The following is a 25207-nucleotide window of genomic DNA, read 5'->3' on the forward strand; positions in this document are numbered from 1 at the left end:
CTCCGAGGGGACTGGGGAATCCATGGCCTGATGCAGGGATTTTTCCCACCCCTCAAACTCAAAGGGAGTATAAGAACTAACAAAGAGCAAAGATCCTAGGAAGAAACTGAGTGACTGACTGATTGCATCAAATGCATGGGAGGCCATGAAGAGAGCTTACACTCATCATTAATTCCCTGCATTTTTCATGGAACTTTCACATATATCATGGGGATCCTTGTAAGAATTGCAACAGTCAGAAGTTCACCCTCTCTCTCTTTCTAAACCCAGGTGAATGGGGGCTGGGAGAAGGGAGAGAGAGAGAGAGACTTCCAGAATTCATAAATGTGCCCCAAACCGTACAACGTAGTGCAAAGTCCCTCTCCTGTCTCTCCCAAGCTCTACTGCCTTTTGGGCCCTACTTCTTGCCTCTATAAAGTGAGGGAGTTGGAGTGATTAACTATTTTCCTCCCCCTGCTTTTTAAGATGTTAAACACATTACCCAAAGTAATAAAACATTGCACAGAACTTCCCCCCCACCCTGCTTTATTGAGACCTACTTGACAAAAAAATTTTTATATATTTAAGGTCTACAACTTGATGCTTTGATATATGAATACACTGTGAAATGATACACCACAGTCAAGGTCATTTACATATCTATCGCCTCACATAGCACACCCAACTTTTGATGAGAACACTTAACATCTATTATCTTAGCAAATTTTGAGTATACAATACAATATTATTAACTATAGTCATCATGCTGTACATCATTCTATCAGAATGTGTTTATTCTGTATAACTGAAACTTTGTACCCTTTGACCAACAACTTCCAATTCCCCCATTCCCAAGCCCCTTGCCATCACCGTTCTATTTTCTGCTTTTATAGATTGGACATTTTAGATTCTACATATCAGTAGGATCTTGGAGTATTTGTTTTTCTGTGTCTGGCTTATTTCACTAGTGTAAAAGGAACTTAAACAACACAGTAGCCCCAAAGACCCAAATAACCTGATTTAAAATTGTACAAAGGACCTGAATAGACTTTTCGCTAAAGAAGACATACAAATAGCCAACAGTATATAAAAAGTGCTCACCATCTCTCACCCTGTCACAGCTCACCCTTCCCCCTCCCCATAACCTCAAGTCCGTTCTCTAGGAGGTCTGCGTCTTTATTCCTGCTTTACCCCTAGGTTCTTCATGACATTTTTTTTCTTAAATTCCATATATATGTGTTAGCATACGGTATTTGTCTTTTTCTTTCTGACTTACTTCACTCTGTATGACAGACTCTAGGTCTATCCACCTCATTACAAATAGCTCAATTTCATTTCTTTTTATGGCTGAGTAATATTCCATTGTATATATGTGCCACATCTTCTTTATCCATTCATCCGATGACGGGCACTTAGGTTGTTTCCATCTCTGGGCTATTGTAAATAGAGCTGCAATGTCATGGGCATATACACACTAACAAACGTAGTAAGGTAGATAGCTAGTGGGAAGCAGCCGCATGGCACAGGGATATTGACTCGGTGCTTTGTGACAGCCTGGAGGGGTGGGATAGGGAGGGTGGGAGGGAGGGAGACGCAACAGGGAAGACATATGGGAACATATGTTTATGTATGACTGATTCACTTTGTTATAAAGCAGAAACTAACACACCATTGTAAAGCAATTATACCCCAATAAAGATGTTAAAAAAAAAAAAAGAAAACTATTAAACACATAAAAAATAAAAGATTATGAGTGAAAAAAAAAAAGTGCTCACCATCACCATTCATCAGGGGATGTAAATCAAAACCACAAAGAGATATCATCCCACACAATACTTTATTACATTTACCAGATGAAATCAAGGCTATTCTAAGTAAAATGAAAATGGGAGCTAGGAGTCCCACCTGCTTTATTAAATTCTTATCTCCAAAGTTGGACCTTCCAGGGAAGTCTTTGCTCTCCAGAAGAATGTTGGAAACACTATCTTCTATTTGATCTCAAAATGCCTCTCCAGTTCTAAAATATTATAGCTTAGCCTTCCCTATCATTAAATATTTCACAAATACATTCTTTAGTTTGAACAACAAAAAATCATTAATGGAAAACGATTCATTTGAGGATCTGGGATCTCGACACTCACTTCTAGTTCCTAATCATCAGTCTCTAGGGGAATTGGGCTTTTTATTTATGCTTATAATCACCCAGTGGTTAAACTCTCCCTTTTCACTCATTGCAGTGATAACATGGATGAATTTTAAGCACTGGAGAAATAAAAGCTAATTGGCAAATGAAAGGGATGGAGTTACTGGATCAAGGCTGATTTTCTTTCAGTTGAGTTGGAGAATCTGAACAATTGTTAAAAAGAACTTGGATAAAGACAAATATCATATGATATCATATGAGGAATCTAAAATATGATACAAATGAACTTATTTACAAAACAGAAACAGACTCACAGACATAGAAAACAAACTTCTGGTTACCAGGAGGGAAGGGGCAGGAAGGGATAAATTACGAGTTTGGGATTAGCAGATACAAACTACTATATATAATATAGATAAATAGAACAGGAAACTATATTCAATAAACCAGAATGGAAAAGAATATATATATATATATATATATATATATATATATATATATATATATACACACATACGTAATATATGTGTATATAAATAACTGAATCACATTGCTGTACACCAGAAACTAACACAACATTGTAAATACTTCAATAAAAGATGAAAAAAGAACTTGGATAAAAGAAAGAAATAAAGAAAGGAAGGAAGAAAGGAAGGGAGGAAGGAAGGAAGAAAGGAAGGAAGGAAGGAAAGGAGGGAGGGAGGGAGAGAGGAAGGAAAGAAGATTCTTTAAGCAAATCTGAATTGTATTTTAGTAGAGTGACCAACTTGTTTTGGTGACCAAACTGGACATTCCCAGTTTTAACACTGTAATACCCAGCTTCCACAGCCAAAATATCAGCCAATCTCTGACATTTCCACTTCTTAGAGTGTTTGAATCCTTAACTCTGTGTTTCACAAAATTATATAGATGGTCCCAGCTCTGTTTTGTTCAGAGAGACTGTGCTTTTAAAGAATAGTTCTCCTTGCTTAGCAAGTGAGACCGTCACCTGTTTCTGAATGAGTGGTGGGTGGCCCTCTCCTTTGTATTCTTGACAAATACACCAGAACAAATGAAACAGAAGCAATTTTCACAAAAAAATAGAAGAAAAATTCCCTGAGCTGAAGAGCAATAAATCTGCATCTCAGAAAATTTATATAGTACCAGGAAATAAGTATTGAATATCCAAATCTGGAGAAAGTCTTCAACTTCAATTCAAGAGAAAACATCCAGAAAAGGTAGAAAAATAAATATATGTTACCAAAACAAAAAAAAAACAAACAAGATAAAGCCAACCAGTTTTATACTTCTATAAAAAAGAGATGGCAAAAAAATGGGAAAATGTTTGAGTCCAAAGAATAATGAATGATACCTAAAACTTTATTTCTTAGATGAATTTTTATTTATATATTTGAAATTTAGATTAAAAAACTATAAGATAGGCAACAACTTAGAAATTATACCACCCTTGCTAGGGAACACTGTCTACTCAAAGAATAGCTAATAATGTTAGAGAAGAATAAAGAACTTAAGAATGCAAATAGAACTATATACTAGGGTGTAGAATAAATCTCAAAATCCTTTAATCAGAGCTGCTACATCTGCTGCATCCACAACCCCTAGGGCAACCAGTCACAAAAGATAAGGTGTGTGCCAAATGGTGCCTCATGAAGTTAGGCAATGTGGTACCTTTACCTATCATTGCACATACATAATCATTATAAAGACAGTTAAGGAACAAATGCAAGCATCGTTATTTCTAGAAACATGAAATATGTACTATAACATAATAATGATAATTTGGAAGAATATCAGTCTAAAATCCAAGACAAGATTTCACCAATAAATAAAACAGAAAGAAGGAGGGATGGTAGGAAAACTATGAAAATTTCCTCATTTTGCAAGTAGGGAGTCAACCAAATTTCTTTGGAAAAGTGATCCTTTTTAAAACTATTTTTTTAAATCAAAAAGATATGACCATTTGAAAACATTAGAAATTAGAAGGAATTATGAATAAGAAGTCTGAAAAAAATAAGTTCATCAGCCAACAGTGATCAATATTATGACTGTGTCTTAAAATCATTTAAGACCTTCCCATTGCACTCTAGGTAAGATCTCAGAGTCTGAATAGACCCTCGAAGATCCATTAAGATCTGGCGTCAATTTACTTCAACAGCTGCCTTTGTGAGCCCATTTTATGTGAGCTTCTGGAAGCTTGAGTAGCTTGAGTTTTCCCATTGCATGCCACTTCTCTCTTCTGAACTTTGTTTGTGTTTTTCCTTGTGTCTTTGCTGTTCTTTCCTCCCTCCTTCCTCCATCCCTTGTCTTACTTCTGCCAGTCTTTCAGATTCGTCTCTGAAGTGACCTGCTCAGAGATTTCCTAGGCACCCTCAGACAGGGTTGGTTGCCCCTCTTCTTGAATGTATGTCTGTTAGCACATTGTGCACTTAGCACATTGTGTGATAATTATCTCTTGATGATTCATGAGATTCTTGAGAAAAAACATCTGTTTTGTTTTTCTTGGTGACCTCAATGCTTATCACATTTCTGGATGGCAAATAATTTGCTCTACAAATAAAGAAACTCTCAAGAGAACCTCTGTGCCTCTGGTCAGCCAGCTGACCCGTTGTAGCTATTATTATTACTACCATTTTTCTAGGATGCTTCATCTGAAGCCTAGTGAAAGAAATGTGTGTCTTAGCCTGTTTTCAAATATCTGTATGGCACTCGTTTCGGTCAGAGTGCACTTATTTCGTGCTAGAAATTGTCATGAGCAAATGAAATCTAAGTCAAACTGCTGATTATTCTTTTTTTTGCCCTAGATTGAAGGGGAAGGTAAAGTTTCGTTGCAAAACGAAGTATGATTGTAGCCATTTTAGTTTCTATATATTCCTGTCCTATCTGTTATGAAATATTTGAGCTCTGTGCTGTCAAATCCTTAATCTATCAATTCCTACAGGATTTTTATGAATCTAGAACAAATAAATAAGTGAAGTTTTCATTAGAATGATGGTATTTGAGATAACTAATCACATTCCAAAGAATTTCAGTGAATCTTAGATTTGTTATCAAGGTTTGTTAAGGGAGAATCAGAAACTAGCTCTGGAGAATGGTGAGGTGGCATAGTCTCAGTGCTTGTGAAACTTTTGATTAATTAAGGTCATAATAACTAAAACTCCAAGAAATATTGATTTATAAAAGTACTATAAGGAAAAAAGTGGGATTAAAAACCATCATGGCAGAGGAATGATTGTTTTAAACTGTGATATTACCTCTGGGAAGGAGTCAGAGGCTGGGATGACAATGACATAGAGGACCTTGTTTTCTCTGTAGGTTTGGGGAAAAGAAGGGAGAAGGAATTTCAGAGAAATGCAAGCACATTGCATAGTTGATGATATGATGATAGGAGGAGGATGGTGACATATGTATGGAGTGTTCCCTAGGTGATCACTCCCATGACAAATGCTGTATGGGAATTTTCTCACTTAATATGCATATAACCTTATAAGGGAGATCATACTAGTCTGTCCATTTCGCATAGGAGGAAGTTGAGGCTCAGAACATAATTTACTGGCTGAGGAATGGCCAACAAGCAGCAGAACTGACTGAAAACCAGCCCCATCTAATACCAAGGTGTGTGATCTTAATCTCTATGCATATGAAGTTGGATGAGCTTTGAAGTGCAGAGGAAGTGCAGTGCTACAGTGGTAGCAGTGTGTAAAAAGAATACTTTGAAGGAGAGAAGGCAGGAAATTTTCCTATTAAAATATCTATATTGAACTGGACATATTAACAGTCTGTCACTTTTTTTTTTTTGCAGTACACGGGCCTCTCACTGTTGTGGCCTTTCCTGTTGCGGAGCACAGGCTCCTGACACGCAGGCCCAGCGGCCATGGCTCACGGGCCCAGCCACTTCGCGGCATGTGGGATCTTCCCGGACCGGGACATGAACCTGTGTCCCCTGCATCGGCAGGAGGACTCTCAACCGCTGCGCCACCAGGGAAGCCCCAGTCTGTCATTTTGTTTAAAAAATTTCAAGGAGAAACAGATATCTTTTGAACTCATCCATGAATTATCAGGAAAACAAAGAACTAGTGTTTTTTTTTCATTGTTTGTTTGTTTTAAGCTATGACTCTATGCCAAGAAAATGTATGTGTGGTCGTGTTATAGATCAACATCTCCTATATGCTAATTGACTTACTCTCTTGTGGATCCCAAGAACATGCAGATTATTCTATCTAATATGGAGGCATGTGTGCTTATTTCCAAAGTGTTCCCAGGTGCCCAGTAAGGGCAGTTACAAATGTGCACTGTCAGCGGAGCACAGCGGCGAGAAATGATGACAGTCTGTTTCCCAGGTTAACAATCCTGGGAGGAATCATTCTCTCAGGCAGACTCATTTTGCTTTCCTTTTATTTCTCCTTCATTATTAGAATGATAATAATAACATGAAGAGTTCTGAAATTTGGCCCTGGAGACACTGATATGGCCTGAAATTACATGCAACATTTTGTGCCTTTTACCTGAATGGAGGAGAGTTTCCCAGTCTCAGCAGGGAAATTTACCAAGAGACATACAAATCTCAGTTGGAAAAGTTTGAAAAGCAAGATCTGTTTTTACTAAAGTTCCATGAAGACATGAGTAAGAGGGGATTATAACAATAACATAGCAAAACTTCCTACAAAGATTTGCAAACTTCCACAATTTTCTTATCCTTCCTCCCTGTCTCCTTGAATCTCACCCTCCCCACGCAAACACACACACTCCTCTTCTTCAAAACTCCTCCTGCCTCCTGGAGTTTTGCCTGGAGGTTAGGGACAGTGTAAAGGGTATAGAAAAAGATTTTGAAGTCTAATCATTTGCATTTAAGTCCCAGCTACACAATTCCTATCTCTGTGTCTTGGTGTTGCCATCTGTGAGATGGGAATAATAAAAATGCCCATTTTGTTGGTTGTATTAAATGATTTAATGTACATAGAACAGTGCCTGGTATGTAATAAAGATGTAATAATGGTGAGCCACTGTGGTGCTACCCAAAGAAGAGTCATAGCGACCATTCCAACACACTGTTGGAAGTTCAGAGGAGTGATGACTTTTCTTATGAGAATTTTTTAGGCACTATTAATGGGTTGAAGTGTGTTCCTTAAAATTCATAAATTGAAGTCCTAACACTCAGTACTTCAGAATGTGACTATATATGGAGATAGGGCCTTTAAGTAGGCAATTAAATCAAAATGGGGATGTTAGGGTAGGCCCTGATCCAATATGACTTGAGTCCTTATAAGAAGAGGATAGTAAGACACAAACAGTGAGAGACACCAGATGCCTGCAAGGACAGAGACACGACCATGTGAGGACACAGGGGAGAGGCAACCATCTGCAAGCCGAGGAGAGAGGCCTCAGAAGAAACCAAACATGCTGACCATTTGATCTCGGACTTTGAGCCTTCCGAACTGAAAGAAAATATATTTCTGTTGTTAAAGCCACCCAGTCTGTGGTACTTTGTTATGGCATCACCAGCAAACTAATACAGATACCAAGATTTAGAGAATAGGACTTTTCTTTTTAATTCTCTTGTTGGGAAAAATAATACACAGTAAAATTCACAAGACATAAATGCAAGGCTTCCTGAATATGATAAAACAAATGTACCAAGTCCTCTTTCCTTCATCCCCTTTTAAAAGAACAAGGCCATTTATTTTTTCTTTTCTTTTTTTTCAAACTTTCTAGAAAAGAACTCATGAACATGCAGCGTTTCTAAATCTGGCTTCTTTCATTACATTGCAAGTTTCATGGACATTGTTGTATAAACCTGTGCTGTGTTCATTTTATTGCTATACAGAATTTCATTTCATGAATATAATGTATTTATTCATTCAACTGTTAGGGAACAGTTGAGTTGTTTCTTGCTTGTCCTACAGATAATGAAGTTGCTATGAACATTCTCGTGTGTATTCTGGGGCACAAATGTCCTCAGTTCTCTATAGTGTGTCATTAGAGGTACAGTCGCAAGATCAGAAAGTGAACATAGTTTCAACTTCAATAGATAAGGAAGGCCAAGTGTTTTCCAAAGAGGTTGTCCCAATGTAAATGCTCCCTCTTTCAGTGAATGAAACTTTCCTTGTCAACACTTGAAATTGACTTTTTTTTTTAGCCATTTTTATTGGCATATAATGATATTACTTTCTGGTTTTAATTTGCGTTTCCTTCAGTAATAATGAGATTGAATACTTTTCCTTATTTTTTGAGCATTTAAACTTCTTACATTATATGTCCATTCACATTTTTAATCAATGTTTTTATTGTGTTTTCTATCTTTCATTGACTTGTCAGAAACATTTATGGCTTCTGGAATCAAGCTCTTCATCAGTTATACGTGTTGCAACAATTTTCTCCCTTTCTGTGGCTTACTTTTTCATTCATTAATGATATCATTTAATAATATAAATTCTTAATTTTAGTGTAGTTCATTTTATCCCAACCCTTTTTTATTTGATATCACTTCAAGAAATTATTCTCTGCCCTGAAGATATTCTCAAATATTATCTTTTAAAAGCATATTAAAAAATGAGTATCTTTCACCCTTTGAGGACATTCGGTCCTGTCCAGAACATCCATAAGACATGTGGTCCACACCAAAAAGTTGTTGAAATTTGGTTCTATCCAAAATGTCCATGAATATATTTGATCCATGCACAATGGTTTTGGACGGGACCAAATATCAAGGAACTTTTGGCACGGACTCAATGTCTCTAAGGACAATTTAGAAGGTCCAAATATGACCAAATACTGAGGAGCTTTTGGCCTGAACCAAATGTCTTATGGATGCTTTGGAAAGGTCCAAATAGTTCTCAAACATCAAGGACCTTCTGGCATAAGGCAAATGTCTTATGGACCAAATGTCTTATGGATTTTGTACAGAACCAAATACCAAGGGCACTTTGTACAGGACCAAATGTCTGCTAATCATCCTTCACATTTAGATGTTAGGATGAACTGGTACATTGTTCAAAAAATTATTACTTCCCTGGCCCCCTGCCCCTTGGGTGTGTATCCCTGGACCCTGTGACCAGTAAAATGCAAATGATCTTTAGATGTGGTTGTATGGTGCTGCTTATTCTCTAGACTTTCTCCATAAAAAGAACATACCCAGGGCAGCTGCTGATGGAAGGAGGATAACAGACATAAGAAGCACACCTGAAGTTCATCTGCATCCTGGAAACAAGCCCAGTGACTTCAGATGGAAGCAGAGTAGCCCCCACCAGCCTGCAGAATTGAAGGCAAGAAAAGCATTAATGTTCTAAGGCACTGAAGTTTGTGGCGATTTGTTTTCTGCATCACTGTGGCAATAACCAGGTTACATCTATCTGGGTCCAGAACAATGTAGGCGATGGCTTATCAAGCACCACACATTTATAGCCTCTCAAGGTCACCAAAATCACCAATGGGCTTCTTAGTTGTCTTTCCCAATGTAGCAACATGGTCCAGGATAAAGGGAACTCAAGTGCTAGGCTCACCTGTCTGTGTTCAAAAACTCTGCCTGAACTTGGCTTGGTCATTTATTTCTCCCTAACTTCTTAGCTCTTTGATGAGGTTTTAAATTCTAACTTCAAGCATTTTTCATTTTTATCACTGAGAGTGTTGACTCCAGTTCCCTAGCTCTAGCCCATTGCTACAGGATGGGCAGGTATGGCAGAATGGCTTATTCACCTGTCTGAAAGGTGAACGCATCCTACTGTCCATGTGGTTGTCCATTGATTTGGTGAGAGCTGAGTCCTTCCACCCCACTTCTGAGGATGATGCTTCTTGAGCAGTAGTCATGGCATGACAGTTCTTCAGCATCAACATCTTTCTGACTTCACTCTGTATGACAGACTCTAGGTCCATCCACCACACTACAAAAAACTCAATTTTGTTTCCTTTTATGGCTGAGTAATATTCCATTGTATATATGTGTCACATCTTCTTTATTCATTCATCTGTTGATGGACACTTAGGTTGCTTCCATGTCCTGGCTATTGTAAATAGAGCTGCAATGAACATCTTCATAAATCACTCTTTTTTAATTATGGTTTTTTCAGGGTATATGCCCAGTAGTGGGATTGCTGGGTCATATGGTAGTTCTATTTTTAGGTTTTAGGAACCTCCATACTGTTCTCCATAGTGGCTGTATCAATTTACATTCCCACCAACAGTGCAAGAGGGTTCCCTTTTCTCCACACCCTCACCAGCATTTGTTGTTTGTAGATGTTCTGATGATGGCCATTCTAACTGGTGTGAGGTGATACCTCATTGCAGTTGTGATTTGCATTTCTCTAATAATTAGTGATGTTGAGCAGATTTTCATGTACTTCTTGGCCATCTGTATATCTTCTTTGGAGAAATGTCTATTTAGGTCCTCTGCCCATTTTTTGATTGTTTGTTTTTATTAATATTGAGCTGCATGAGCTATTTATATATTTTGGAGATTAATCCTTTCTCTGTTGATTCATTTGCAAATATCTTCTCCCATTCTGAGGGCTTTCATTTTATCTTGTTTGTAGTTTCCTTTGCTTTGCAAAAGCTTTTAAGTTTCATTAGGTCACATTTGTTTATTTTTATTTCCATTACTCTAGGAGGTGGATCAAAAAAGATCTTCCTGTGATTTATGTCAAGGAGTGTTCTTCCTATGTTTTCCTCTTCCTATGTGTATCTGGTCTTACATTTAGGTCTCTAATCCATTTTGAGTTTATTTTTGTGTATGGTGTCAGGGAGTGTTCTAATTTAATTCTTTTATATGTAGCTGTATAGCCCTTTCTATATCATGTTTTGATTACTCTGTCTTTGTCTGTTTTGCTGGCCAGACTCAGAGTTCCTTGAAGGCAGGGAACCCTGTCTTATTAATCTTGTAATGTTATCCTTGTGACTCACAATAAACACATATTGATTTATTGATTAAAAGTAAATAATGCCATTCCATTCATCTTGCTGATCTATTTTAAAAGAATGAATCTATATGCACCTGTGTGTGTGTCCTTTATTTTTTCATTCTGTAAGGAAATGAGCTGGAAAGAGAAGTTTCTAGGACAGGTTATTTCAGTTCATTTCCATGGAGGATGACAAAAAGTCAATTTCAATTCAACATGTATCAACGCTCTGTGGATCTAATTTTAGTCCAGAGTTTTGCACCTTAGGTGCAAAGTATGAATTCTAGTTTCCTGATACATCTGTTCCCTTAGTTTATTCTCCCCTGCCTCAGTTAGAACTTTCAAAATTGTGTGTCTGGTTCAGATTCCTTTATCGCTCTGCTGTGTGAGGTACTGAGTTTGTTCAGACCACTCTTTTTATCTTGGACTGATTTTCCACGACTGGGAAGAATGAAGCCAATTCCTTACGTGGGAACCTCGGCCTGACTTCATTGTCTCTCCTCTTCTGTTTCCAGTGTCTTAACAACCTCATTCTATCTCATCCAGGGCATTTTCTTATTTCAGGGGGTGAACAATATTTCATGCTGCCTTAAGAGAATCAACATGGGGTAAGGGGAAGAAATTTGACCAGGAATAAAGAAACCTACAACCTACATGAAACATCTAGCCCCATGGAATTCTCAATTCAAAGACAAATAATGGTGCTTTGGAACCATTGGCTCCCCTTGTGTTCTAGGCATAGCTCTGCCTAGAATGTACTGTACTGAGGGCTCAGTGGACATTTCAGAGAAGCTCGAGTCCCTCATAAATAAAATAAAGGTGTTGAATTCAGGCTCTTATGTGCCTTTCAGGTTTGAAGTTCTGCCATTTTAAGATTTGCATCTTAATTGTGATTGACATATACACACTACTATATATCCACTTATCCAGGTGTTCTTTCATTTCTTCCAACAATATTTTAGAGTTCTCAGACTGTAAGTTTTGAATCCTATTGTTAAATTTATTCCCAAGTACTTTATTCTTTTTGATATTATTGTAAATTGTTTTCTTAATTTTAGTTTTGGGTTGTTCACTGCAAGTAAATAAAAATATAATTGCTTTTGTAAAAAAATAAATACATAGCTAATAAGGACCTACTGTATAGCACAGGAAACTCTGTCTACTCAATATTCTGCAATGGCCTATATGGGAAACAAATCTAAAAAGAGTGGAGATATATATATATATATATATATATATATATATATATATATGTATAACTGATTCACTTTGCTATACACCTGAAACTAAAACAACATTTTAAATCAACTATACTCCAATAAAAATTAAAAAAAACAAGATTTTCACCTTAGATGCATGTTTATATTAAAAAGTTCAAAGTTTGTGGCAAAGGCTGCTGGAGGGAGCAGAGAGAACAGGAGATGGAATGCTCCAGAGATCTGAATTTGAACTGTGACTCTGCTACCCTCAAGTTGTGGAACCCAGGGGAGGACACATGAACTCTCATGTAAAAGATGGATAACATCTCTTGTCCTGCTGATCACACAGGATGTACTTGGGGTTAAAGGGAGGAGGGCACACTTGGTAAGCCAGGCTGTGATGCACATGCCGACCAGAGATAACCTGTACTCTTGGCCTAAAACTGTCAGCTCCTATTGATCTGAGCCTTGAAAGCAGTTCTGCTCCTGTTTCTGGCTGTTTGAAAAGCATCTTGTGTGGCAGCCAGGATAGCTGGGCCCTTAATAAATACTTTGGTTTATGCTGCTGTGTCTGTGTCAGCAGCCCAAATGGGCAACTTACAAGCTTGGAGGCTTCCCTAGCACTTGGTGGCTATTTGGAAAATCTACCCCTCCCATTTCAGAACTCAGGATACTTTTCTAGCAGTTCCTTGCAGGGTGGTAATATTGAAAAAATTGAAATATGCAACATCTCATTTCTCAAAAAGCCAGTTTATTGTCACACCCTGTAATCCTTGTAGTGCATGGGCCGGGCAGTCAGCTGTGACTTGATGTTGCTGTAAACCTGGAAGCTTACAGAGGCTGCCTGATGTTTTCCTTTTTCTTCCCTTTGTCAACATGCATAAAAATCAGGTTAAGAATAACCCTGGCCAAATCATATTCTTGAATTACATAAATATATTATTTGTAAATAAACTCAGGAGGTCTTGCCTCTCCTAGATTGAACTAGTCTTATTCTGAGGCCTAGTCATCAGAAACTCCAACTGCATCCCATCCCCAGACACACACCCAGCATCCCTGGGAACTTTGTGAAACATGAGGAAAGATGACCCAAAGTCATAAGAAAATGATCTGCTACAACTGTGTTGGATATAGTACATCTGAACCATATTTATTATATTTTAGTCAGAATCTGTACAATAGTTAGAAAATACTATGCATATTTTAAAATCAGCTGGGGGACCAAATTCTATTTCTGGCACTTACTAGCTGTGTCACCTTAGGAAAGTGACAGTATCAGAGAAACATTTCCTATAAAATGCCCAGTGTCTAGTATATGCCCAATAATCACTGTTTTTCTTCCTTCCTTTGTGAACAGAGTTAACTTTGAACATGAGATTGTTGAGTCCATGTGACATTACGTGAGAATGTGGAGAATGGGGAATGTCTTAAGAGATTGAAAACAGCATATAAAGACCCTGCTAATAAAAGAAGCATGTCTGTGTGCGCGTGCATGCGTGTGTGTGTGTGTGTGTGTGTGTGTGTGTACACATGCACATAAGTGCGTATAAAGGACTGGGAATGAGAAGGAGAGAAAATAGATGGATTTCTAAAAATATAGATTAATGTGGAACTTCCCTGGTAGCCCACTGGTTAAGAATCTGCCTTCTAATGTAGGGGATGTGCATTCGATCCCTGGTCGGGGAACTAAGATCCCACATGTGGTGGGGCAACTAAGCCCATGTGCCCAACTACTGAGCCCGCGCACTCTGGAGCCCACATGCTACAACTAGAGAGAAGCCTGTGCACTGCAACGAAGAGCCCAGTCCCTGGAATGAAAGATCCTGCATGTCACAACGAAGATCCCGTGTGCCACAACTAAGACCCGATACAGCCAAAATAAATAAATGAATATGAAAAAAATACAGATTAATATAATGAGGATTACAGACTAAATAAATGATGGATAACTCAACGATAGAAAAGATTTTTTAGCAAAATACATATAGAAATGGTTTGTGAACATGTAGAGATGATCATTCCACATGGATTCTTGAAGAATTGATTATTTCTAATAAAATCTTTCCTATTTTTAGCACAGCTAATGCTGAGATAGATCAGGGATATGCAGAGAGGGAAAGTATGTGTAAATTCAACACATACTTAGTGGGGAAACATTTAACTTTTCACCATTAATTATGTAAATTCAACACACACTTTGGAAAGTTTTTGTACAGTACATTTTTAGACAAAATTGATTATATACCATAAAAGGAAAAATAAATAGGATTTGTACATGTTGTCAACAATAGTAAAAAGGGGGGGAAGCAAGTTTCAATATAAAATTTACATCTTGCCAGACACTATTTTAAGAACTTTCTTATATTATCTCATTTAATTCTCACTATAGCCTTGTGAGGTACCTACAAATATGATCCCATTTTACATTAGGTGAAAATGAGACACATAGCAAGTTAGTCACTTGCCCAGGACACACTGCTGATAAAGGTGCGAGACAGTACTTGAACCCAGGCCATCCAGTTCCATGACCTGTGCAGCTCCCCTCTGGAACCACTGTCTCTCAAATAATTCCCCATTTGTGCCGCTTAATGGACCATATTACCCCAAGGAAGGTGCTATAGCTTGAACTGTGTCCCGCACAAATTCAAATGTTGAAACCCTAACCCCCAGTACTTCGGAATGTGAAATTACTTGGAGATCGAATCTTTACAAAGATAATTAAGTTAAAATGAGGTCATTAGGGTGGGCCCTAACAAGACTGGTAACCTTATAAGAAAGGGAAACTTGGAGAGTAACACATACACAGGGAGAATGCCATGTGAAGGTGAAAGGAGAGATCAAAGTGATGCTTCTAAAAGCCAAGGAACACCAGATATTTCCAGAAAAACATCAGAAGATAGGAGAGAGACATGGAACAGATTCTCTGTCACAGCCTCAGAAGGAGCCAACCGTGTGCAAACTTCAATCTCAGACTTCTGGCCTCCAGAACTGGGAGAGAATAAATTTTTATTATTTTAAGCCATCTGGTTTGCGGTACTTTTTTAGGGTAGCCCTAGGAAACTAAGAAGCATGTTATTCCTCTTTGGGAATGTAGTGAAGTTGGATGAAACTGATAAAATAAAATTGTTCAAGACAAAGCCAACAATAGGATGAGATTTGGAAAAAATAATATATATATATATATATATATATATATACACATATATACATATGCATTTGCTCTGTAAATGAGCATATAATGAGGCTAAAGTGAAGTCAGTGGATCTAAATCCACATTTCTTTGATGTAATCTCAGAAGAATGGTATCAGGACCAAGCAGGTGGCAATCCTATTTTGCTCTGTGCTTGTGACGCATTGGTGGTGCTTTTTCTCTTCTCATGCCACAAAAGGTTGTCAAGTGACTAAAGCCAAGATGGATTCATTCATTCATTCATTCATTTATCCATTCAAGTTTATGCCTCCATCTATTCATTCATTCATCAATAAGTATCAAGTTTTTCCACAAATTAGGGATACAAAAATGAATGTGATTGTTCCTACTGACAAAATATTTACAATTCAGTGTGTGGCAAGCATGGTTTCTTGTGGACTCAGAAGCTAATCCTGCCTTCTTTCTTCTCAACTAATTTTCTTATTCAACAATATTCCCAGTCCAAGCTAGATAATCACTTTTCCTTCCTTCTCCTAAGCTAGGACTGGCTCTGGGACAATTTAAAAGTCTTCAGATGGGCTTTTTCCTTCTTTTTAAATCCTATGATTTTACTAAGTTTACTTATTAGTTCTAATAGCTTTTGTGTAGGATTCATAGTACTTTCTACATAGATGATCTGCTAATAAAGACAATTTTACAATTTTACATATATCTTCTAAATCTAGATGACTTTTAAATTTTAATTTAATTTAATTTAATTTTATCTTTTATCTTAAGTCTCTGGCTAAATCCCCCAGTACAGTGAACAAAAGTGAGGGGAAAAGACATCATTACTATGACCCTGATCTTAGTGAGGAAACATTTAACTTTTCACCATTAATTATGTTATTAGTTGTAGAATTTTATTTATTTATTTATTTATTTTTTTGCGGTATGCAGGCCTCTCACCGTTGTGGCCTCTCCTGCTGCGGGGCACAGGCTCTGGACACGCAGGCTCAGCAGCCATGGCTCATGGGCCCAGCCGCTCTGCAGCATGTGGGATCCTCCCGGACCAGGGCACGAACCCGTTTCCCCTGCATCGGCAGGCGGACTCTCAACCACTGCGCCACCGGGGAAGCCTAGCTGTAGAATTTTTATGAATGCTCTCATCAGATTAAGAAAGTTCCTTTCATACCAATTTAACAAGGATTTTTAATCATTAATGGATGTTGGATTTTGTCAAATGATCTTTCCACATTTATTAAGATGATCTCATTTATTAACTTTTTTCTGTTAGTATGCTGCATTACATTGATTGATTTTCAAATGTTAAACCAACCTTGCTTCCCTGGGATAAACTCCACTTGGTCATCATGTATTACCTTTCTTGTATATTTTTAATTTCAACTTGGTACATTTTCAAGTGGGCTTTCAATTTCTTATAAAAGGGATAAATATGGAGACAACAATTTGGCATCACTCTTTCTCTGCTTTTTGCCTTGACTGTGGATAGGATATCTGGAAACATCTCGCAATTATTAAGTGAAGAAATGTAAGAAAAATTCAAAAATCATGAAAAGCAGAGAAGAAAACTCAAAGAACCTTGAGTTCTTGATGGCATGTTTATGTTGCCAGACTAACCATGAGCCTGCCTACCTCCATATTTTTAAAATTTAAGTGAATGAATAGCAATAAGGTTTAAAGCAATATTCTTTGAACTTTCGGCTACTTGCAGTTGGAAGCATTCCTAACTGATACGAACTGTGACTATAGGCATGTAACAGATATTAGAATAAGAGTGATGCTAGAGATGCATTCAGAATCCCATAGTACTTGGAGAAGGAGGACTGGCTATGCCTGGAGAACTTAGGGAAGCCTTCTAGTAGTCTAGGTCTTTTTTTTTTTTTTTTTTTTTTTTGCAGTATGCAGACCTCTCACTGTTGTGGCCTCTCCCGTTGCGGAGCACAGGCTCCGGACGCGCAGGCTCAGCGGCCATGGTTCACGGGCCCAGCCGCTCTGCGGCCTGTGGGATCCTCCCGGACCGGGGCACGAACCCATGTCCCCTACATCGGCAGGCGGACTCTCAACCAGTGCGTCACCAGGGAAGTCCCTAGTCTAGGTCTTGAAAGAAAATATGAGGATAGTTGAAGAAACTAGGGATGTTTGTACTGAAAGGTAAAGAACCGCGTAGCCAAGATTAGCTGTCCTCAATAGGAGAATGCCTTTCATGCATAGGTGGGATCTGATCTATTTTTCAAGGTCTCAAGGAAATAAGCTTGGATGAATAGATGGATGAGTGGATGGATGGATGGATGGATTGTGGCTACCACGTGAGAAAATAAAATTGACTCAAAATAAGAAGGACATCCATGACAGTGTAGCCTTAAAAACACAGTATGTCTCTATCTTGGAGCTGACCACACACATGGGGATGACTACATAATGGATAAAAGATAGAAATGATTCAATCATCTGATAGAGATTTAACAATACATTTATTTTAAGGAACTCTTCATAGTTGGCTGAAGGATTAAGTCATTGGGAGTTTCTAAGAACTAGTTACATTTTCCTGAAAAAGGATTGCACTAATCTCATGAGATATACAATCTGTACCTATCAGTATCATGTCTTCTGGGAGAAAGCTAAAAATAATGCATCTGCTGCCCAGATGTTGGAGCATGACACGATTCTGCTGTAGATAGCTCAGACTTTTGCTCGCTATTCAGCTGTGTCTAGATGCAAATGTTTATGTAAGTGGGGTAGGAGGTTGTGCAAACTTATGATCTCCGTATGGAATATAATTGTCATAAAGCTTTCAAATGGTTTTATTTGAACTAAAGGAAGCACTGGGTTGAAATACATTTTTTAAAATACTCATTTATGGCATAGACTGTCCCTCTGATGGTTTCTCCTACAGAACATTTTTATATAAAGAGCTGAGAGGTGACAGGTGTAAACAAACTACTTTTGAAAAAGAAAAGAAAATGAACTTCCAAGTTAACAGGGGTATTTCTCACAGGAATATTTCTACTTTGGCTTTTGTGTTGTTTTTCACGTAATAATGTTGTTATTGCTGTGATTTTATGCCAGGCTTAGAAGAAGCAACACCACTCTCTTCAGGCACCTGGCCACTAGAAACTGGTCTTTGAATAAACTCATGAATACTTGAACTGGGAGCATTTACATCTGTCAAAATGCCAACTGCCAACCTCATTCTCTTTATCTGTAAATTATACATACATTATACCTGTGCAACATTGGATTTTCTGCAGTTTAGCACTCTTGGAAACACGTTTGACACTTGAATAAACTACTTTTGATCAGCTTAGAATACATGGCTGGCAAAAAAGGAAAATGGAAAAAAGATGAAGAGATGCTTCTCTGATTATTCTAGGCAAAGGGAAGAGAGGGGCACTATCTTTCTAATTATTAACAGAGCAGGGCAGAAGGACTGATCACAAAGGGAGAGGCAAAGAATGTTGTGAATGTAGGCTTTTCAGAAACTTGTGAAGGGAAAAAATTACACAGTGCCTTTGTTGTAAACCAAGCCTGTCTCTCGGCAAAATGAAAAGTAAGAGAGGAGACCAAGAACATTAACAGGGAGTCAAAAGTTGTTTTCGGAGCATCGTAAAGCACTGTACAATAGTATGAACCACAGAAAATTGGTGAATTGTGATAAAAGTGGGAAAATATTCTGGGCCAAAAATATGCTTTTAGATTTATTTAGTGACTTCTGTAATGATAGTACAAAGTAGAAAGCATCCAGTTACAGCACTGACTGTTCTGCAGGAGAATAATGAAAACTCTGGCATCAATTCCACAGTTTGGGAATAGAGTGTACCTTTCACAAGGATGCTAGACACAAAACCCTGAATTCAGATATGTATTCAAGCCACAGTTCTGTTGCTAACTAACCTTGGGGCCACTGACAAATCTTTTAATCTCTATAAACCTTGTTCCCTCATCTGTAATATGAAGATAATAATTTATTTTTATGGATGTCAGTACATGAGATAATATGTTTTAACTTCTAGATATAAAGTAGATGTTCAATAAATATTTATTCCTTCCTTTCTTTTCCATTAGAAATTCTGTGAGTTTAGCATCATAATTATCAATATGGGTTTACTGTGGGTTATTTGGTTAACTTTATAGGGATGCACACTTTTATCAACAGTATCTGTGACCCATAATTTCACTGCATTGGTTAAGAGTCAAATGGCCTGTGCTTGAATCTTAATTCCAACACTTGGGCAAATTATGCTGTGTGACCTTAGGTAACCTACTTAACTTCTCTGTGCCTCCATTTTCTCAACTGTAGAATGAGGATAATGAGTAGTACCTCATAGGAATATTAGGAGGATTAAATGCATTAACATATGTAAAGTTCTTAGACTAGAGACTGGCAAAGAATAGGCTTCAAATAAGTGTTTGTTAAATAAGTAGCTTTCTTGATTTAAATAAGAAGCAGCATTACCTCATTAAAAAAGCAAATGTTTATCTAACTGCCCACCTTCACCCCCCCAAACCAAATGTGATACTAATTCTTTTCCTTTCTGAAACTGAGAACCAAGCAGATGGGTTACCCTTCAGGTCTTTTGTATCGCTTCACTTCAATGTGGTTTAAAAACACGCAGAATCCATGTTCTAAATGAAAATGACACACTTGGTTTTCTAGTAAGGAAAAATTCAAGTTTACATATTATAATTCAATGCACAACAAAGCAGCCTTAGCAGGGTTGTATGAGAAGTACCATGGATCTTTCAAAGAAGACAGCATGTGTGAAAATGCCTGGTGTGTCCAGTCTCTGCCTCCCAGCAGCCACTTCCAAACCTCCGTTTCAGCTGAGAGCAAGTTTTCCAGGACGAAGCTCTCAGCCTCAGAGAGGGTGCAGATCACATCACACTCTTTACGTGGTCAATAAACAAGAAGAAATTGCCCATTACTCTACCTATACCAGGAGAACAAAGAGCGCTTTATTAAGTTTACCTTGTTCTCCTCTCATTATGTTTTCCTTCCTAATGGTCACTGAGCTGTGTAACTACCAGTGGTTATAGAACAGATAATAAAGCTTATTAGCCTAATAGCCTGTGAGGAACAGCAGGAGAAAAATGTCTGAGGCTAAATGCTCTGACAGAATCCCTGGGATTTTAATTTCAGAATGAGGCCATTGAAGGTAGGAGGGGGGTTCTATTGATATTTTGTTTTGATTGGTGCAGAATTTAGTACTAAGCCCAGAACAAATATGATAGAGGAACAACCAATTTCAGTATGCAGCAGGGCTTGACAAAAAATGTTTGGAGCTTTGGGGTAAAAAACATCAAGAAAATATTCCTAAATATCATTGTCCTGCATGAGAGTTAGGCTTGTCTGTTGGTGAAGGAGGAGGCGAAGGAATGGTGTGACTTCAGACCTACCAGAAGGAAGGCATTAACATTTCCGAAAAAGCTATTACATGCCAGGCGTGCGAGACCCTGACACTGAGGAGATAAAAATAAGCTCTATAATTATCCAGGCTAAAAATTCATCAGGAGCTCCACACATGAGCTTTAAATGGTGGGCATGTCTATAGCTGGTATAAATATTACTCTCCAAACTCAGGTTTGCAAAAATTGGCCCAGTACTTTTTTTTTCCCCCCTAAAATTGAATGAAATCTGATACTATGCACCACCTTGCCAGGCTGGTGGAAAATTTAATGGAAGTCATTCTGGTCTGCTCCTGACTGGGCAGCATGAAATGCCCAGCTAGTTTTGTAGGGAAGTAGGTACTGGGTAAGTGTCTCTGTGTCCTCGGGGCTTTGGTCTACACAGGTCACTATGAATGTACTCATTGTCCAATGTTTGAACTTCTTTTCAAAGCTATGTTTTGCTGCTTCTATGTCAAACCAGGGTTCTGAAGGTCTTTCCTAAGGCTGGGGACCTGATAATTTCTTTTGGAAATATCCTTGTGTGATTTAGGGATCAAGATTGTACAAGTGTATAAGACGGGAATAAAGACACAGACCTACTAGAGAATGGACTTGAGGATACGGGGAGGGGGAAGGATAAGCTGGGATAAAGTGAGAGAGTGGCATGGACATATATACACTACCAAACGTAAAATAGATAGCTAGTGGGAAGCAGCCGCATAGCACAGGGAGGTCAGCTCGGTGCTTTGTGACCACCTAGAGGGGTGGGATAGGGAGGGTGGGAGGGAGGGAGACACAAGAGGGAAGAGATAGGGGAACATATGTATACGTATAAATGATTCACTTTGTTATAAAGCAGAAACTAACACACCATTGTAAAGCAATTATACTCCAATAAAGATGTTAAAAAAAAAAGATTGTACAAGTGTAAGGGGGGATGGGTGGGGGAAAGGGATAGTTAGGGAGTTTGGAATTGACATGTACACACTGCTGTATTTAAAATGGATAACCAACAAGGACCTACTGTATAGCACAGGGAACTCTGCTAAATATTATGTAACAACAATAAATGGGAAAAGAATTTGAAAAAGAATAGATACACATACATGTATAACTGAATCACTTTGCTGTACACTTGAAACTATCACAACAGTTTTAATCAACTATACTCCAATATAAAATAAAAAGTTAAAAAAATAAAAATAAAGAAAAAAAGAACATGAAACTGAGAAAGCAAAAAAGAGAAAAAATAAAAGGTTATACTAGCCTAATAGAGTGAATTAGGAATTTAAGACTTGTCTGTAACACCTTGCTTTCTTTTTATTTTGGCAGGAAAAAGGCAGAGGAGGATTTGTGCTGTAGATTAAATTTATAAAGTACTTATTGGGTGGCTCAGATTTTCTACTTCTTCTTTAGTCTATTACAGGGTTTCTCAATCTTGGCACTATTGACATTTTGGGCTGGAAAATTTTTTGTTGTTGAGGGCTGTCCTGTGCTTTGTAGGATGTTTAACAGCATCCCAGTTGTGATAACCAAAAATTGTCTCCAAACATTGCCAAATATCTCCTAGAGGGAGGGCAAAACTGACCCTGGCTGAGGACCATGGGTATGACCTTTGTAATTATAACACTTACCGGATAGTGCTAATGTGAGAATTCAGAGAATGTTAATTGCTCAGATCATTGTCTGGTTAAAAAGAAAATTGTCAATAAATGTTGGTACTTTCTATTAATTAGTTTTTCAAGATGGAGTCATCAAGGCTTGTCCTTCTGGGTGAGAAGAATATTCATGTGTGTTCCACACACATCCCCCGTTTGAAAGTTAGCTCGATAGACAAATTATTAACAATTTTTTGGCCTGGCAGATGATAGAAATGAGAACTTGGTTTGTGTTTTGTCACTTTTTCTTTATATTTATATGTATGGAGTATATAAAGCTCTCAATTCAAAATAATCAGGGCTATAAGCATGCAGAGTAGAGCAAATTGATCCTGGGAAGGATTCTTCCAAAGGGAGATGCTTAGCATGAAAACGTTGACTTTTACAAGTTTAAACTGTGCTGTTGGACCCATAGAGTGTGACTTATTTTCTTGTAAGGACAAAGTCTAAAATTAAATGTCATCACATTAAATCCTTGGCTGCTAAGATAATGCCAATTGCATCTTTGCCTGTTTCTTCATTGTGCTATATTTTTGGAATTTCATAGATCTCCTTGAAAAATAGTCTCTGTCCAACATGAGGTTAGTTTAGAAAAACTTTGTGTCATGGCCAAGACCTCATGGAATGAAAAGTTACTGTTCTTGGGAGGATACATGATAGAGGAGAAATAACATGTTCTTTCAGTTTCCTGCCCTGTCTCTACGGCTGGAACTCTGAGAAAGTATTGAAACTCTGTGAACATTTATTTCCTCCTTTTACTTCTGAAAACTCTGCTTCAGAGTATAATGGAAAAGGATAGCATTCTGCTGGTCCAAGAGGTAGAATAAAATCATTGGAAGGGTGTTTCCTAGATCTAGTGTCTTTCACATCATCAGGTGACGACTAAGGGGTTTTGAAGACCAGTGACCTGAATGTCATGAATGTCATCTGTCTTTGCTGCATCCTGGCTGTGTGACCTTGGTCAGCTTAACTTCTCTGTGCACTAGCTTCAGCTCTGTCCAGTGAAGGCTCTCTTATCTACTTCTTCCTGTGCTCTTGTGAAGATCCAAGAGTTACACAAGTCCTTAGAATGGTGTCTAAGAAACCTCAGTTCTCAATAAATAAATTAGCTTCTATCATTATAGTTATTATTGCTGCTGTTACTGTGATCAACCTTGAGTCCTCTCTGTTTCCACCCCAACAGTCCTGCAAATGAAGTGGGGCATGCATTCTTAACAATTACAAATAGCTGATGCTCTTTGAAAGCATTTCACACATGTTAAAGACATTTACTCTGGTTTCAAATTGGAGTGACTTGCTTTCCCAAGGGGCAGTGGCTACTGTGTCCCATCCTTTTGGAAAAAAAAAAAAAATAGCAGACATTGCCAGCCTCAGAGATTCAGGAAAACAGGAAAGAACATTGGGGTCCCACTTCCATGAGATTCCATCGGTGAGACAGTAGTGGCCTGACAATTCCCATTCTGTCCCCTGTGCTCTTCCCCACCAGGAGTTGGGAAAATTGCAGAAGCAGGGAGCCAGTGGAACTATACACGGTTGCCCCCTGGAAGACTGATGGGTTTCTTTTCATGGTCCCAAAGCTCAGACTCTTTCCCTCCCAGATGGGCTAGGTAGCCCCCTCCAGCTTCCAGGGGTTGAGAACAATGCCTGCGTATCACTCAGGAAGAGCCTTAGAGAGCAGCTAATGTGGAAATCAGAGATCTACAGCTCTCCAAGAGGAATTCAGAATGGAAACCCCACAGTGTCCCGCGAGAAGAAGAGCCAGTGCCAGCTAAGCCCACTGTGGGATTCCATGAAGGAGGCTGCTTCCTCCTCCTGCCTGAGATGCTGGCAGCTACAGAGCACACAGCCCTAGGTACATAGCATAGTCCTACAAGAGCTTCATCAGATTTACATAGGTCTTTTTAGGGTGTTCTCCTAACAAGAATTATATTTTCAGCTTGCTGAGTGTGAGTATGCTGCATAAGTACTAAGCTTCGATTTACACAGTGCACATTTCTAAGTAAAAGTTATCATGAAATTAAAATGGATCCGTACACAGGTAACAAGGAAACACACAAAGTCTTCTTTTTTTTCTCCTTATCTTTATAGAGAATGATGACTAAATTCATCATAATAGTAATCGTTAAATGCAAATTATTTAGACGTTTCCTAAGGAAACAATATGTGTGTGTATGGTGAAAACAGTAGTGTAAATATATGGTGGTAGCCATAGTTCAGGACAAAACATCAGGATACCTGGGTCACATGTCTTCCACCACTAAGTTTTTCCTTACCCCGGGTCCTTCTCTGTATGAATCAGGGATGATGTCTGTCGGTGTAAGGTCTCTCGCAAGGTAGTCTTGAGAGCCAAACAAGGGAATGGATGTGAGATGCTTAAAAGCATAATAACCCTTTAAATGGACTATTTACTATGATTATCCTGGACAGCAATTTGTTAGTCGCTCAGTACTTACATTTGAAAGCAATAAGGAAGCAGATGACCTGCTTCCCAACTGTTTAGGCATCCCAATCCATGAGATTTACATTATGGTCTTTAGTACTATAAGTGACCATGTTAACATCATGAAATGGGCTTATTTCCATAAAGTGTGCAACAGATTCAACACATCCATAGGTTCGCTTTGTTATTCCTATAGAAGGAGCTTTAAAAACCCTCAGAATTTTCAACAATTTATCCCTTGGCAAATTCACCACATGTCCCCTCCTCTCTTTACACCTTGGCTTCATAGCTACACATTTATTTTTGTTTATTCGGGTGATGGATGCAAATATTTCATAGACTTGGTAAGTAGATTTTTCCAGAA

This window comes from Leucopleurus acutus, assembly GCF_964270905.1.
Source record: "Leucopleurus acutus genome assembly, chromosome: 4".
Taxonomy (NCBI): domain Eukaryota; kingdom Metazoa; phylum Chordata; class Mammalia; order Artiodactyla; family Delphinidae; genus Leucopleurus; species Leucopleurus acutus.